Here is a 12,242-nt window from a genome sequence, read left to right as displayed (position 1 = left end):
TTCTTGGCTTCCACCAACCTCATAGGCAGCGAGTTTTACATCATTAACACTCGCTGTGTAAAAATGTTCTTCCTCTCATCCCCCAAGAATCTCCAACCCAAAACCTTAAAACTCGTCTTTGTATTTCAGGGAATCTGAACAGCTTTTCTTTGTCTACCTGACATGAACCTGTTATAATCCTGTACACCTTTGTCACATCTTCCTTCGATCTTCTTTTGCTCCAAGAACATCACCAGCTTCCCCAACCAAACCTTTTAGTAAAAGTCACTCAGTCCTGGAACTACTCAGGTAAATATCCACTGCACCTACTCGAGGAAGCTCACATCCTTCCTGGCTCCCAAGTGAGAAATAACATGGGCGCCATTTAGTACTCTTTAGCAATGGCTGCTGAGGGGTACTGAGGAGTTGAGTAGCCATTTCCATTTTCCGGTATGCAGCTCAAGGGCACTGGATCTGCTGCCCCAGTGTTCAGGGGGGTGGAGGACCCCTCAGGGATGTTGGGCTTGGCTGGGGGGGGGGGTGGGGGAGAGATGATAGAGGGTGAAGGGCTTTTCGTCTGTGAGTCCTTCAAGCCATCTTTAAATATTGTGGATATCCATAACAGGGGCAACTACAGCTGCTGCCTGTCTATCCTGCCAAAAATCTCCATGTCCTTGGTTATATGCTGACGGTTGCTTTACCTTCTTTTGACTGTGAGCAGCCTCTAGCTTCACAGCTGAAGATTTTGCTATTAAAGAATTGGCCTTTTTAATGATGTGAGTTTTATGCTGTCACGGTGAGTCCATACTGAGGTGCATCAAAGAAACCAGCTTTATTTACAAGGCGAGAACACACAGTTCCCGGCAGATACCAACCAGGTCTTAACGTTTGGTATGAACTGGTTGACATTATGTACAATAATGATTGAGTTTCCCCAGGTTCCTTAATGAGAAAGCTTGTACTCCGCAAGGGACATGGGGAAGACAATCCTTCCCATCCCTAAGTCCCATGCGGCAGGTTATGGCATCCCTCCCCCTGAATGTTCAAAGGAACCCTTGGCGGCCTTAAGCGAGGAACATGAGGAGGAGGACACCAGGATTTCTTTGGTGCAGGCTGAGCACCGGATATTTGAGGCACCGGGTCCGGCGCTGTATACTGCAAAAGGGAACACCATTTCCTGCGGGAACGCCGGGATGGATGTTGGGCTGGAGGCAGCCGCATTCATGGGTTCGAATCCCACCCTTGTCGCCAGTTTTATGATGTCACGGAGAGTCCACACCGAGTTGTATAAAAAAAACTTATTTAAAAGGCTATAAAACTGAGCTCCTGGTACATCCCAACCAGGTCTTAACAGTCAGTGCCGAACTGTCTGACCTTATGTACAACATAGATTGAATTTCCCCCGCCCCCTTAACAAGGGAGTTCAGACTCCGAGAGGGACACGGGGAAGGCAATCATTCCTACCCCATAAGTCCCGTGTGGTGGGTTATGACAGTGAGCACTTCACAGCTCTTATGCATTTACGTGGGTGCACACGTCATGTCTGAGAAGATGATCATTGCATCGTATTCCAATCAGACCTTGAACCTGAATGCTTTGCCTGAACTCGAGGGCATCAGCACTAGAGGCAGCAGCCAACAAACACTCAATAGCTGGGCTTCAGCACTAGGGATATTCTCACGACCAGAGGTGAGTGCGTGGATCAGGGGAGGGCATCTGGGAATGGTTTCCTTAATTTTCCCAGTAGGGGTCTGGGTTCTGAGCTCTGCACACTACACTGTGGCTGGAGGTGTGTGCAGAGCAAGCTTTTCCAGCACAACTGGCTTGGACGATGGCATTCTGAGGGAAGGCGGGACAAGGTGGGGAATTGGGGGAATTGAAGGTCCCAGGGTGGAAACCCTAATGGTTGTCGATCTCTCGCCTTCTCCAATTCCTTACAGAGACCAGAACGGGTGGTGTTGTCGATCCTGCAGAGGATGCCCTCATGGTGCTGATGGCAGCCCAGGAAGCCAGATGCTGGAGAAGGCTGATGGCAGCACCTCATGTGCAGGGGGCTGCCGCACACCCTGAAGACCCGGCCACACATCAGGCCATTGAGGAACCTAGAGGGGGACATCAGCAATGGCGCAAGGCGTTCAGGTGTCATTGGTCTTTTGAGGAGACGACGGGCAGCATGTGCCGCAGGAGACTCCGTCTCAACAAAGAGACAGTGCGGACCTGGTAGCCCGTGGAGGAAGAAGACACCTGCTCCCGGTGGCCGGGAAGGACACTGCAGCCCTGAACATTTACGCCATTGGTTAATTCCAAGGCTCAAGTGTTGTCTTGTGTGGTATTTCTCTAGGTACAATTCTCAAGTCCATCCGTGAGGTTACGGATGTCCAATATGCCCGGGCAGCTGACGATGTAAACTTTGAGCTAGATGAAGCCCACAAAGAAGCCCAGGCTGCAGGATTCTCCTCCATTGCCTGGATGCCCCAGGCCCAGGGAGTAATTGATGGCATGCATATTGCCTTGCATGTACTGGGGCATCAGGGAGTGCCCTCCATTAACAGAAAAGGGGTCCACCCCCTGAATGTTCAACTCGTGTGCAACACCACCAACGGTTCATGCACATGTGTGGGACACTCGGAGATCTCCAACATCCTCGAGGACCACCCCAGGATGTCGGGTTGGCTCTTGGGGGATAAAGGGTACCTGGTAAGGCCCTGGCTGATGATGGCAGTGCGGAGGCCGGATACCAAGGCAGAGACTCAATATAATGAAGCCGGTGCTGTCATTGAGCGGTGCATCAGACTGCTGAAAATGTGGTTCTGGTGCCAGATACCTGGACCGCTCTGGTGGTGACTGGTCTACACCCCCCAGAGGATCTCCCAATTTGTGATGGCCTGTTGTGCCCTCCATAACCTGGCACAGCAGTAGGGCAACATACTGGAGTAGGAGGAGGGGCATGGGACCTCGTCTGGGGAGGAGAGCGAGGCGGACCAGGAGGGGATGAAGTACAAGCCTCGGTTTGAGCCACAGTAGGAGCAGAGGATGGAGGACAGGCAGAGGCGAGAGTCCAGCATGTCCAGAGGACCAGGGAGACCCTCATCTTTGCCCACTTCTCAGAGGACGAAGATTTGTCCATCAGTTCCTCCCTTCCCCTTACCCTCCTGCCCCCATTTCCCTCCTTCTCCCCCTTTCTTCCTCCTATTCTCCTCCTTCTCCAATCCCCGACTTCAGTGTTCCGCCCTCCCAGGGTCTGTGTAACATCACTGCAGGGTGATGGGCCTGTCTTGGAACTGTCAACGGGTCAATATACAAGGCAGGAGAGTGATGATTACTCGCTGTGAGGTGAGCTCTGGTGCTCCTCAGTTTATACCAAAATCTAAATCCTGGGCTGTATTCTCAGTTTTTGGGACTATGTCCCCACGCCGTCGTAAAAACTGTGGACTTTCATGCTGGAAAAACTGGCGTGAAAGGGCCATATATTCATAGCCCTGCAGGGGGCCAGCAGGGACCTGGCATGAATCTAGCAGCTTTTGCTGCAGATACAGGCCCCCGCACTTCCGGGTCAGAGGCCACGCATGCGCATGGCGGCAGTCTCCAGCGGCGGCGCTGTGCTCCATGGCGGACTCAGACCGCGGAACTGGACCCTAAAAATAGCCACGCTAGTATCCCGACCGGCAGGTCATATTAGATCCATGCCGTCGGGACTTTGGTTGGTCAGCAACAGAGAATGGTGGAGCGGACCTCCAATAAAGGCCTCAGATAAGGGGATGTGCGGTGCGTCGGGACCCGGTGAATCGGGGAACGGATGCCGGACCCGATTTCGGGGTTTGGAGAATCCAGCCCCCTATCTTTCTACTGACAGCACACTCACACCCGTCCTCTGAACGAGGTCTGCATCGGGGTTGTATGATCTTCAACCACTTTGCCTGGGTGAGGGGTGCAGGGGGTCGGGGGAGAGGAGGGCAACAGGGGCTGGGGATGTAGGCGGGCCCAATGTTGGATTGGATTGGATTGGATTTATTTATTGTCACGTGTACCGAGGTACAGTGAAAAGTATTTTTCTACAAGCAGCTCAACGGATCATTCAGTACATGGGAAGAAAAGGGAATTGAACAGAATTCAAGAAAATACATGAGAATACATAATAGGGCAACACAATATATACAATGTACTACATAAGCATTGGCATCGGATGAAGCAGACATGGGTGAAGTGTTAATGATGTGAAGATGAATGTGGCAGAGGCTTCACATGTATCAGGTGTAACATGTTTTAATAGTGAATATTTGACATTACCCTTAGCTCCAGATTGCTGATAGCAGTGATGCATCACTGGTTGTCTCCTCGGAGCTCTCCTCCGAGACTGTCTCTTGGGTGGCAGTGGTGGGGACAACTTTGGATGGCAGGGCCCTTTCAGATGGAGATGCTGCGAGGGAATGGGCATGTGGTCAGTGAGAGGGAAGGATCATTTTATATGACATGAACAACTCACTTGAGACATCTGGGTGAAGAGGCAGTGGATCCTCACCTCTATGGCACAAGCCAACCTCGCTGTTGGTGACTACTCTCTCCCCGGTCAACCCCCCAATCTCCAGGGCCTGTTCCTCATAGGGGATGAGGTCTTTGATCTCCGGTACTCTGCTGCCTGCCTTGGCCTTTTCACGCCTATTATGGGCCAACATATCCTGAAGAGACAAAAAGAGGGCATTGTCAGCTACATGCTTCATGGATTGTGGTCTGTATGGCAGATGGCAAGTGTGGGCACGCAACTGAACATGAAGGGGTTGTGCTGGTGGGGTCCGGGTGGTGCTGAGGAATAAGCATGAAGACTGGATGTGGGGAGGGTTCGAGGTGTCAGCCAGTGATTTGTGGGGAGGGGTTGTTGGAAATTTGGGTGGTAGCAGGCGGAACTGATGTCACGGGAGAGATGATAACTTATACTTGCAAATCGTTGGAAATCGCTAGTCTTCTTCCAACATTTTACAACGGTCCTCCCAGTCATGTTGCCCATACTGACAGCTGCTGCCACTGCTTCCCAAGCGGCATTGGTGGCCCCTACTTCTGGCCTTCCAACCCCCTTGGGCAACAGGATGTCCCATCTCCTATCCACTGCGTCCAGAAGCTAGGCCAGTTCGGCATCGCCAAAGCGAGTAGCAGGTCTGCGTGCTGCCATGTTTGCGTGTCAGTTGGGAGTGAGTGGTGTAGGGGTGCTTAAAAGCAACTCTCCCTCATTAGCAGTAAGGCACTGAGGTGCGGATCTGGCAAATCAGACAGCGAGACAACCAGTAATGGTGAGAAGCAAGGGAGGTTCATTTACAGCACTACGTGTCATTAAATACGGGCTGCAATCTCGCCAACACGGGCGTGGGGAAACACCCGCCAACTGGGCCTGGAAAGACACGTAGAACTTTTCCTGTTACATTCAGCCCATTGTATCCATGTTACCACCATTCTTTGAATCTCAATTGGTTTTGATATTTTGAACAAGTATTGGGATCTACAGTTCTGTGAAATTTGCTGTGGGGTGACATTCTGCACTAACTGTGCTGATACGCTCTGAGCACAACAGGTTTAAAACCCAAGTGCAGAGTTCATGCCTGAATTTGCACTTACTCTGGATTTTTCAATGGACACTGAAGGCTTGTGTTATTCCATAGCACAAGGTGTGGGGGAGGGGGTTGTGGATCAGTGTCCCTACCACTCTGAGAATTAAAATGTCATTTTTTTGGACGGCACGGTGACACAGTGGTTAGCACTGCTGCCTACCGCGCTGAGGACCTGTGTTTGATCCCGGCCCTGGGTCACTGTCCGTGTGGAGTTTGCACATTCTCCCCGTGCCTGTGTGGGTTTCATCCCCACAACCCAGAGATCTGCAGATTGGGTGGATTGGCCATCTAAATTGTCCCTTAACTGGAAAAAAAATAATTGGGTACGACAAATTTATTTTAAAAAATTCTTTGTGTGCCTTTCCAAGGTCGAGAATAACATACACCATTAGAATTGCCAAACAGCCACCACCACAAAAACAGAATATCTCATTTCTATTTGCTGTGCACAATTTGGCTGCTATGTTTCCTACATTACAACAATGATTACAATTCAAAAGTATTCCACTGGCTGTAATCTGCTTTGGGATGTGCTGAGACTGTGTATGGCACTACACAAATGTTAGTTCTTTCTTTACATTTAGCGGTTTGCCATAATTTGCCTGAGATCGTTCGTTTGTCTTCTTTTTGCTTCATTTCCATTACTTTGCAGCCTTTTGTTTTGAATCCTTCAATTTTTGTATTTTTTTAATTTAAGTTTTGATCCCTGGCCAATGAAGACAGTGGGTCTAAAATTGGCAACAAATGCCCTGCGGTATAATGCAGTCGATCTTCTGAGAATTCCTCATGGGAAGATGGAGAATGAAGATGAATTTTACAGCCAGAGGCAAGTGTGCCATCTGCATAATGCCACCCAACTGGGACACAACCATGTTGTATCCAGGGTGAGTTCCTCGAAGAGCGTCAGGGGCTTGAGCTCGATTGTGCTCATCCAGCTCCAAACACTCCTGTCAATTATGGGATTATTTTGCCCGTGGTCATGAAAGCATTGATTTCTTTTTTAGTTTATTATGAGGTCAGTATTTCTTGAGGCCTGGCAGAAATATAGCCTCTTTGCTTCCCAAAGCAAGCTACATGACCCTATTGACCTACTGGGAAGGTGAAAGGTATAGAATGAATGAATATGTTGCTTTATATTAATATTAAGCAGAAAAATGGGTTGTTTTAAGAAAGAAAAGAAGCCCAGATCGGTCTGTGGTTAATCAGGAACTGTGTGTTTCAGGCATGCCCTTGCAGGACATTATGCAGTAAATAATTCAGAATTTACTTGTCCCAGAAAATAGCTTCTCATCTGGGAAGAAGACCCTTTGACACAGAAACTGCATTCAACTGCATTGCCACCTATTAACTCTATATCCCTGACTGACGCCTGTTGAATAGCTTGGGCGGGATTCTCCAACGCCCCCCGGGGCTAGCGTCAATCTCGCCCCTGCTGTGTCCCGAATATGCCGCTCCCTGAGATTCGGCAGGGGCGGGAATCGGAGGGCCGCCCGCGGCGATTCTCCGGCCCGTGATGGGCCGAAGTCCCGCCGCTGACAGACCTCTCCCGCCGGCGTGGATTAAACCACCAGCCTGACCGGCGGGATTGGCGGCAAGGGCGGGCTCCGGGGCTCTGGGGGAGGGCGCGGGGCGATCTGATCCCGGGGGGTGCCCCCAAGGTGGCCTGTCCCGCGATCGGAGCCCACCGATCGGCGGGCGAGCCTCACATTGAGGGGCTAGCCCTGCGCCGGAGTGGTTCCCACTCCGCCGGCTGGCGTGAACAGCCTTTGGTGCCACGCCAGCCGGGGCCAAAAGGACTTCGCTGGCCGGCGTTGGTCCGCGCATGCGCCGGAGCGTCAGCGGCTGCTGACGTCATAACGGCGCAAGCGCAGGGGAGGGGTTCTCTTCCGCCTCCGCCATGGTGAAGGTGGAAGAAAAAGAGTGCCCCCACGGCACAGGCCCGCCCGCCGATCGGTGGGCTCCGATCACGGGCCAGGCCACTGTGGGGGTACCCCCTGGGGTCATATCGCCCCGCGCCCCTCCCCCCAGGACCCCGGAGCCCACCTGCGCCGCCAATCCCGCCGGTCAGGTAGGTGGTTTAATCCACGCCGGCGGGAGAGGCTTGCCAGCGGCGGGACTTGGGGCCATCGCGGGCCGGAGAATGGTCGCGGGGGGCCCGCCGACAGGCGCGGCACGATTCCCGCCCCCGCCGAATCTCGGGGGGGGTCGGAGAATTCGGGACATGGTGGGGGGGGGGGGGGGGGGGTGGCGATTGCTGTCGGCACCGGGCGATTCTCCGACCCCCCAGGGGGTCAGAGAATCCTGCCCCATTATCTCCAAGAAGGCAAGCTTTCTCTCATCTTTCCTTCTTATAATCTTCCTCCATTTACCTCGGCGCAATGCCTGACTCCTGTATGAACTCATTTCAACCGATAACAAAAGGCCAGTGCTGAAGAATTACTCAGCTATGTGTAAGGTGGGCAGTACAGTGGCTCAGTGGGTTAGCCCTGTTGCCTCACAACGCTGAGGTCCCAGATTCAATCCTGGCTCTGGGTCACTGTCCATGTGGAGTTTGCACATTCTCCCTGTGTCTGCGTGGGTTTTGCACCCACAACCCAAAAGATGTGCCGGCTAGGTGGATTGGCCAGGCTAAATTGCCCCTTATTTGGAAAAAATGAATTGGGAACTAATATAAAATGCAGAAGGACAAAATTCAAAAAGAAAAGTAGAGCTCACTAAAAGGTATAAAATGTAGGGTTAACCGGCGATGGGGATTGTAATAATTCCAGGAAAACCCTGGCTAGAAGGAAAGAAGGGTTATTCCACAATAAAAATAAAGCCACCACATATAGGACAAGCGTTTCAGTGCAGAACCATTGGGAACTTCCCAGTCTGGGACTGGATCAAAGGCTAGCTATTGACGACATCCATCCACTCAATACGGGAACTCATACTCCAGGAAGCCCACGGGGAGGACAATGAGAGGTCCCTCCGTGGCCCTCCTGGGGGATCACAATGTGTAACTACCCCACGCTCAATGAAAGTAATGAAAGCTGCACAGAATTATTGTGTTTCCTGTGTATCCCCATGATTGTGGCAGGACACTCAGCACTAAGCGCACTGCTGACTGGCCGCATCCTCAGTCAGGATCATCAAAGTTAGATTAAATTGAACCTGCACCTTCCAAAATACAGCCTGAACCTTTAAATGCTGGGATCCATAGAATCTCTGCAGTGCAGAGGAGGTCATTCAGCCCATCAAGTTTGTACCGACCCTCCGAAAGAGCATCCACTGCTGTAACCCCACCTAACCTGCACATCTTTGGACACAAAGGGCAATTTAGCATGGCCATTCCACATAACCTGCACATCTCTGGACTGTGAGAAGAAGATGGGGCAAGCCCACGTGGACACAGTCACCCAAGGTCGGAACTGAACCCAGGTCCCTGGTGCTGTGAAGCAGTAGTGCTAACAACTGTGCTACCGTGCCACAAATCATATGTATATATGCATGTACATATGCATATGTATATTTGTGTATAGTTAGGAGTTGTTAATACAGATTTGTTGTTAATATAATCAAGACTCCAAAGCCTACTACATGCTGTCCAAAGCAGGATTCTTCTTCAACTTACCATCTGGATCATTATGGGACATAAAAATAGAAAATACTGGACAATCGCAACAGGCCTGACAGCAGCTGTGGAGAGAGAAGGGAAAGAACGTTTTGGGTCTAGATGACTCTTTGTCAATGCTAGAGAGAACTGGAAATAGGATCAGATTTAAACTGTTGTGGTGCGTGCGTGGAGCGGTGCGCAGGATAGGGGGCCAGCGATAGGTGGAGATGGACAAAGATGTCGAGGACAGAAAGACAAAAGGAATGTAAATAGAGGTGATAAAGGCTAAGAAGGGTGCTGATAGTGGCACATAAAGAGATTAAAATAGGTGAATGGCAGAACAAAGGTGATCGTTAGGATCATTGTAGGAGTTCAACTAGTAATATAATAACATTAGAAAGTAGGAGTAGGCCATTTGGTCCTTCGAGCCTTTTGAGACTTTGCAATTTGATACGCTTTGTGACACGTGATAATAATTAAAAGTGTCACTTAAACCATAACTATGGTACTTGCTTCCATTACTTTTACAGTGATACTGTAATGTCGCACATTCAGTTCTCCCCTCGGTGACCTGAGCTGCCCATGTTTGTCCAACATTTGATTTCTGTCCTACTTGCCTAGTTTCACCTTGATCTCTCCACTTCTCTCGACGGCTGTGCCTGTCACCATGCACCTCTCCCTTACCTTGACCTACATATAACTTCAAAAATGTGAAATGCAAACAAGTAAAGCAAATAGATTGTGGTAGGTTGTTCAACAATATTTCTATGGATGCCAAATGGAACACCTTTAATTGAATAACACTATGCATATAGGATAAATATATTCCGAAAATTAACAAGTGCAAACTGAACAAAAATGATTTTAAAATAAATTAAAAGTTAGATAAGGAGCAAAATCAATTTTTACAGTTCCTACAGGGAAAAAAAGAGGTGGATATAAGCAAATGCAGAATGTTTTATAGTGATCAGAAGCAAAAGCAGACTGAGAAAAAGCTCAGTCACAGAGGCTACACATGACCAAACATCAAGTTTGTGATGTTTGTGGGTCGTGAGAGAAGAAGAGAAAAATATAAAAGGTGAAAATGGAAATGAAATTGAGGGTGAGCACAAAATAATAAATATTCTAAATTACTTCCAAGAATTCATTGAGATGTATAAACATGTCAGCTCAAATGATATCCCAAGCATAATCAGTAACTTCAATGTAAAAAATGATATTCTATTCTTCAATTCTGCGATAAATAATGGAATTATCAAGATGGAACATGAAGCTTATGTGCAACAATCATAACCTAATAAAATATCGCCAATGGGACGTTATAGGTGGAAAATTCTGCCTGACCAACTTCCTAAACTTCTTAGTGGAAATGCAGCCCAAGTAGACTGTAGTAATCTCCAGGATGGAGTGCACCGAGACAGTTTCCTCATGAAAGACTATAAGTGAATTACCATCTGAAGGGATTCAAGGTGAACTCTGGGAATGAGTACTTATTAAAGTTATGATGGTTCTGGGAATGTGTGGGGGTGGGGTGTCCGTAATTGTGATGCCGCAAGGTTCAGTGTTACAATGACTGCTGTTTCTCCATTACATCAATAAGTTGGGGTCCAGAGACTCAATGTAAAGTGCTCAGATTTTCAGGTGCCACAATATTAGGAGGGGTGGTGGAACCAGAGGAAGCAACTTGAAAATTGCCGAATTGGACAGACAACATATGTATTGGGAAATTGCACATGAAATTGAATGTAGACAAGTGTAAAATGCTGTGCAGAAGAAAACATATGAAGCACACATACTTCTGTGAATGGATTTGAAATATAACTGAAAGAGAAGTAAGAGTGTTAGGCTTGTCACTCAAATTCCACCCAACACAGAGCAGCAATCAACATATCCAGTGGAAAGCTGAATTCATCAGTTCTGGTCACTAATAAGAAAACATTTAAGCACTGGAGGTTGATGTGTTAGGCAGGTTGGTTCGATGTGGACTGCACTCGATGCAGGAAAGTAAGAAACAGACGTCTAACACTGGAAAAGATCCAACACTGTTTTATTCAACTATAGAACTGCGATACATATTCAGCTGTGGGTCGACACTATACTGATCTGACTGGTGACCTTGTAGTAGCTTGACCAGACTTACTAGCTACCGCATGGTGTTTGCACTTGCTAGCTCGTGAACTCTGACTGTCTCAGTAGCTGGGTCCAGAGAGAGCGGGAAACCTTGTGCCCTCTGGCTTTCTAGTGGTAATGTCCTGTCTGGTGATTGGCTGCTCTGTGTTGTATGCCTACTGGTCATCCTATGTGTCAATCACTGCCTGTCTGCATCTCATTATATACATGAGTGGATATTATGACATCTCCCCCCCTTTTTTTTTAGTTAAATAAATACTGAGGTATGTATACGTATATATATATATATGCCTGACTATAGACAAACAGTGCTTGAACAAACGGATGTACATGGGAAGGTGTCGATAGTGCAGATACATGGCAAACAAAGCAATATTTACAAAGGTTAAATCGATGAATTCCGCCACAAAATTTACAAAATTTCAGTCTACAGATTCAGTCTTTGTGGTGGGCGAGGAATTCTTGTCAATCGCCGCAGAGGTGGATCAGGAGCCACCTGCACGTGGATAGATGGGATCGCTGCCATCATGGTGGTTGCATGGGCCGGCAGGATTGCTGGCGGATCGGTGACCTCGTGGCAGGGTACGCCCTGAGGAAGTATGATGGCCGGCGGAGCACTGCGGTCAGGTGGTGGGCGTGGAACTCTTCGCAATGCCCGTCTGTTGCACCATAGCAGGGAGCCATCAGCCACGCGGACAAGGAAAGACCTTGGGGCAACTTGTTTGACAACAACAGCTGTGGCTGACCAGCCGCCCTCAGGCAACTGAACGCGAACACGATCGGCTGGAGCCAGCTGGGGTACATCCGTGGCATGAGCATCATATGTGGCCTTCTGTTGGGCCCGGGACTGCTACATTTTTTGTAAAACTGTGAGGTGGTTAAGGTCTGGAACATGGATGGCTGGAACTGTGATCCTCAGAGTGCGATTCAGAGCATCTGCG

General features: G+C 49.1%; 1 long non-coding RNA gene across 1 annotated transcript in view; it reads right to left on the bottom strand.

Moving 5' to 3' along the window:
- Nucleotides 1–12,242, bottom strand: part of LOC119973330 — a 48,299-nt gene that overhangs the window by 4,729 nt on the left and 31,328 nt on the right. The window contains exons 2-3 of the long non-coding RNA XR_005462276.1: nt 4,499–4,655; nt 4,267–4,396 (exon numbers count right to left, since the gene is read on the bottom strand). This is a non-coding gene — a long non-coding RNA (uncharacterized LOC119973330). The remainder of the gene's footprint in view (nt 1–4,266; nt 4,397–4,498; nt 4,656–12,242) is intronic.

The sequence above is a fragment of the Scyliorhinus canicula genome, chromosome 11 (genome assembly GCF_902713615.1).
Source record: "Scyliorhinus canicula chromosome 11, sScyCan1.1, whole genome shotgun sequence".
NCBI classification, from domain to species: domain Eukaryota; kingdom Metazoa; phylum Chordata; class Chondrichthyes; order Carcharhiniformes; family Scyliorhinidae; genus Scyliorhinus; species Scyliorhinus canicula.
Note: the sequence above shows the minus strand (reverse complement) of the source record. Positions and strands in the feature narration are given on the sequence as shown.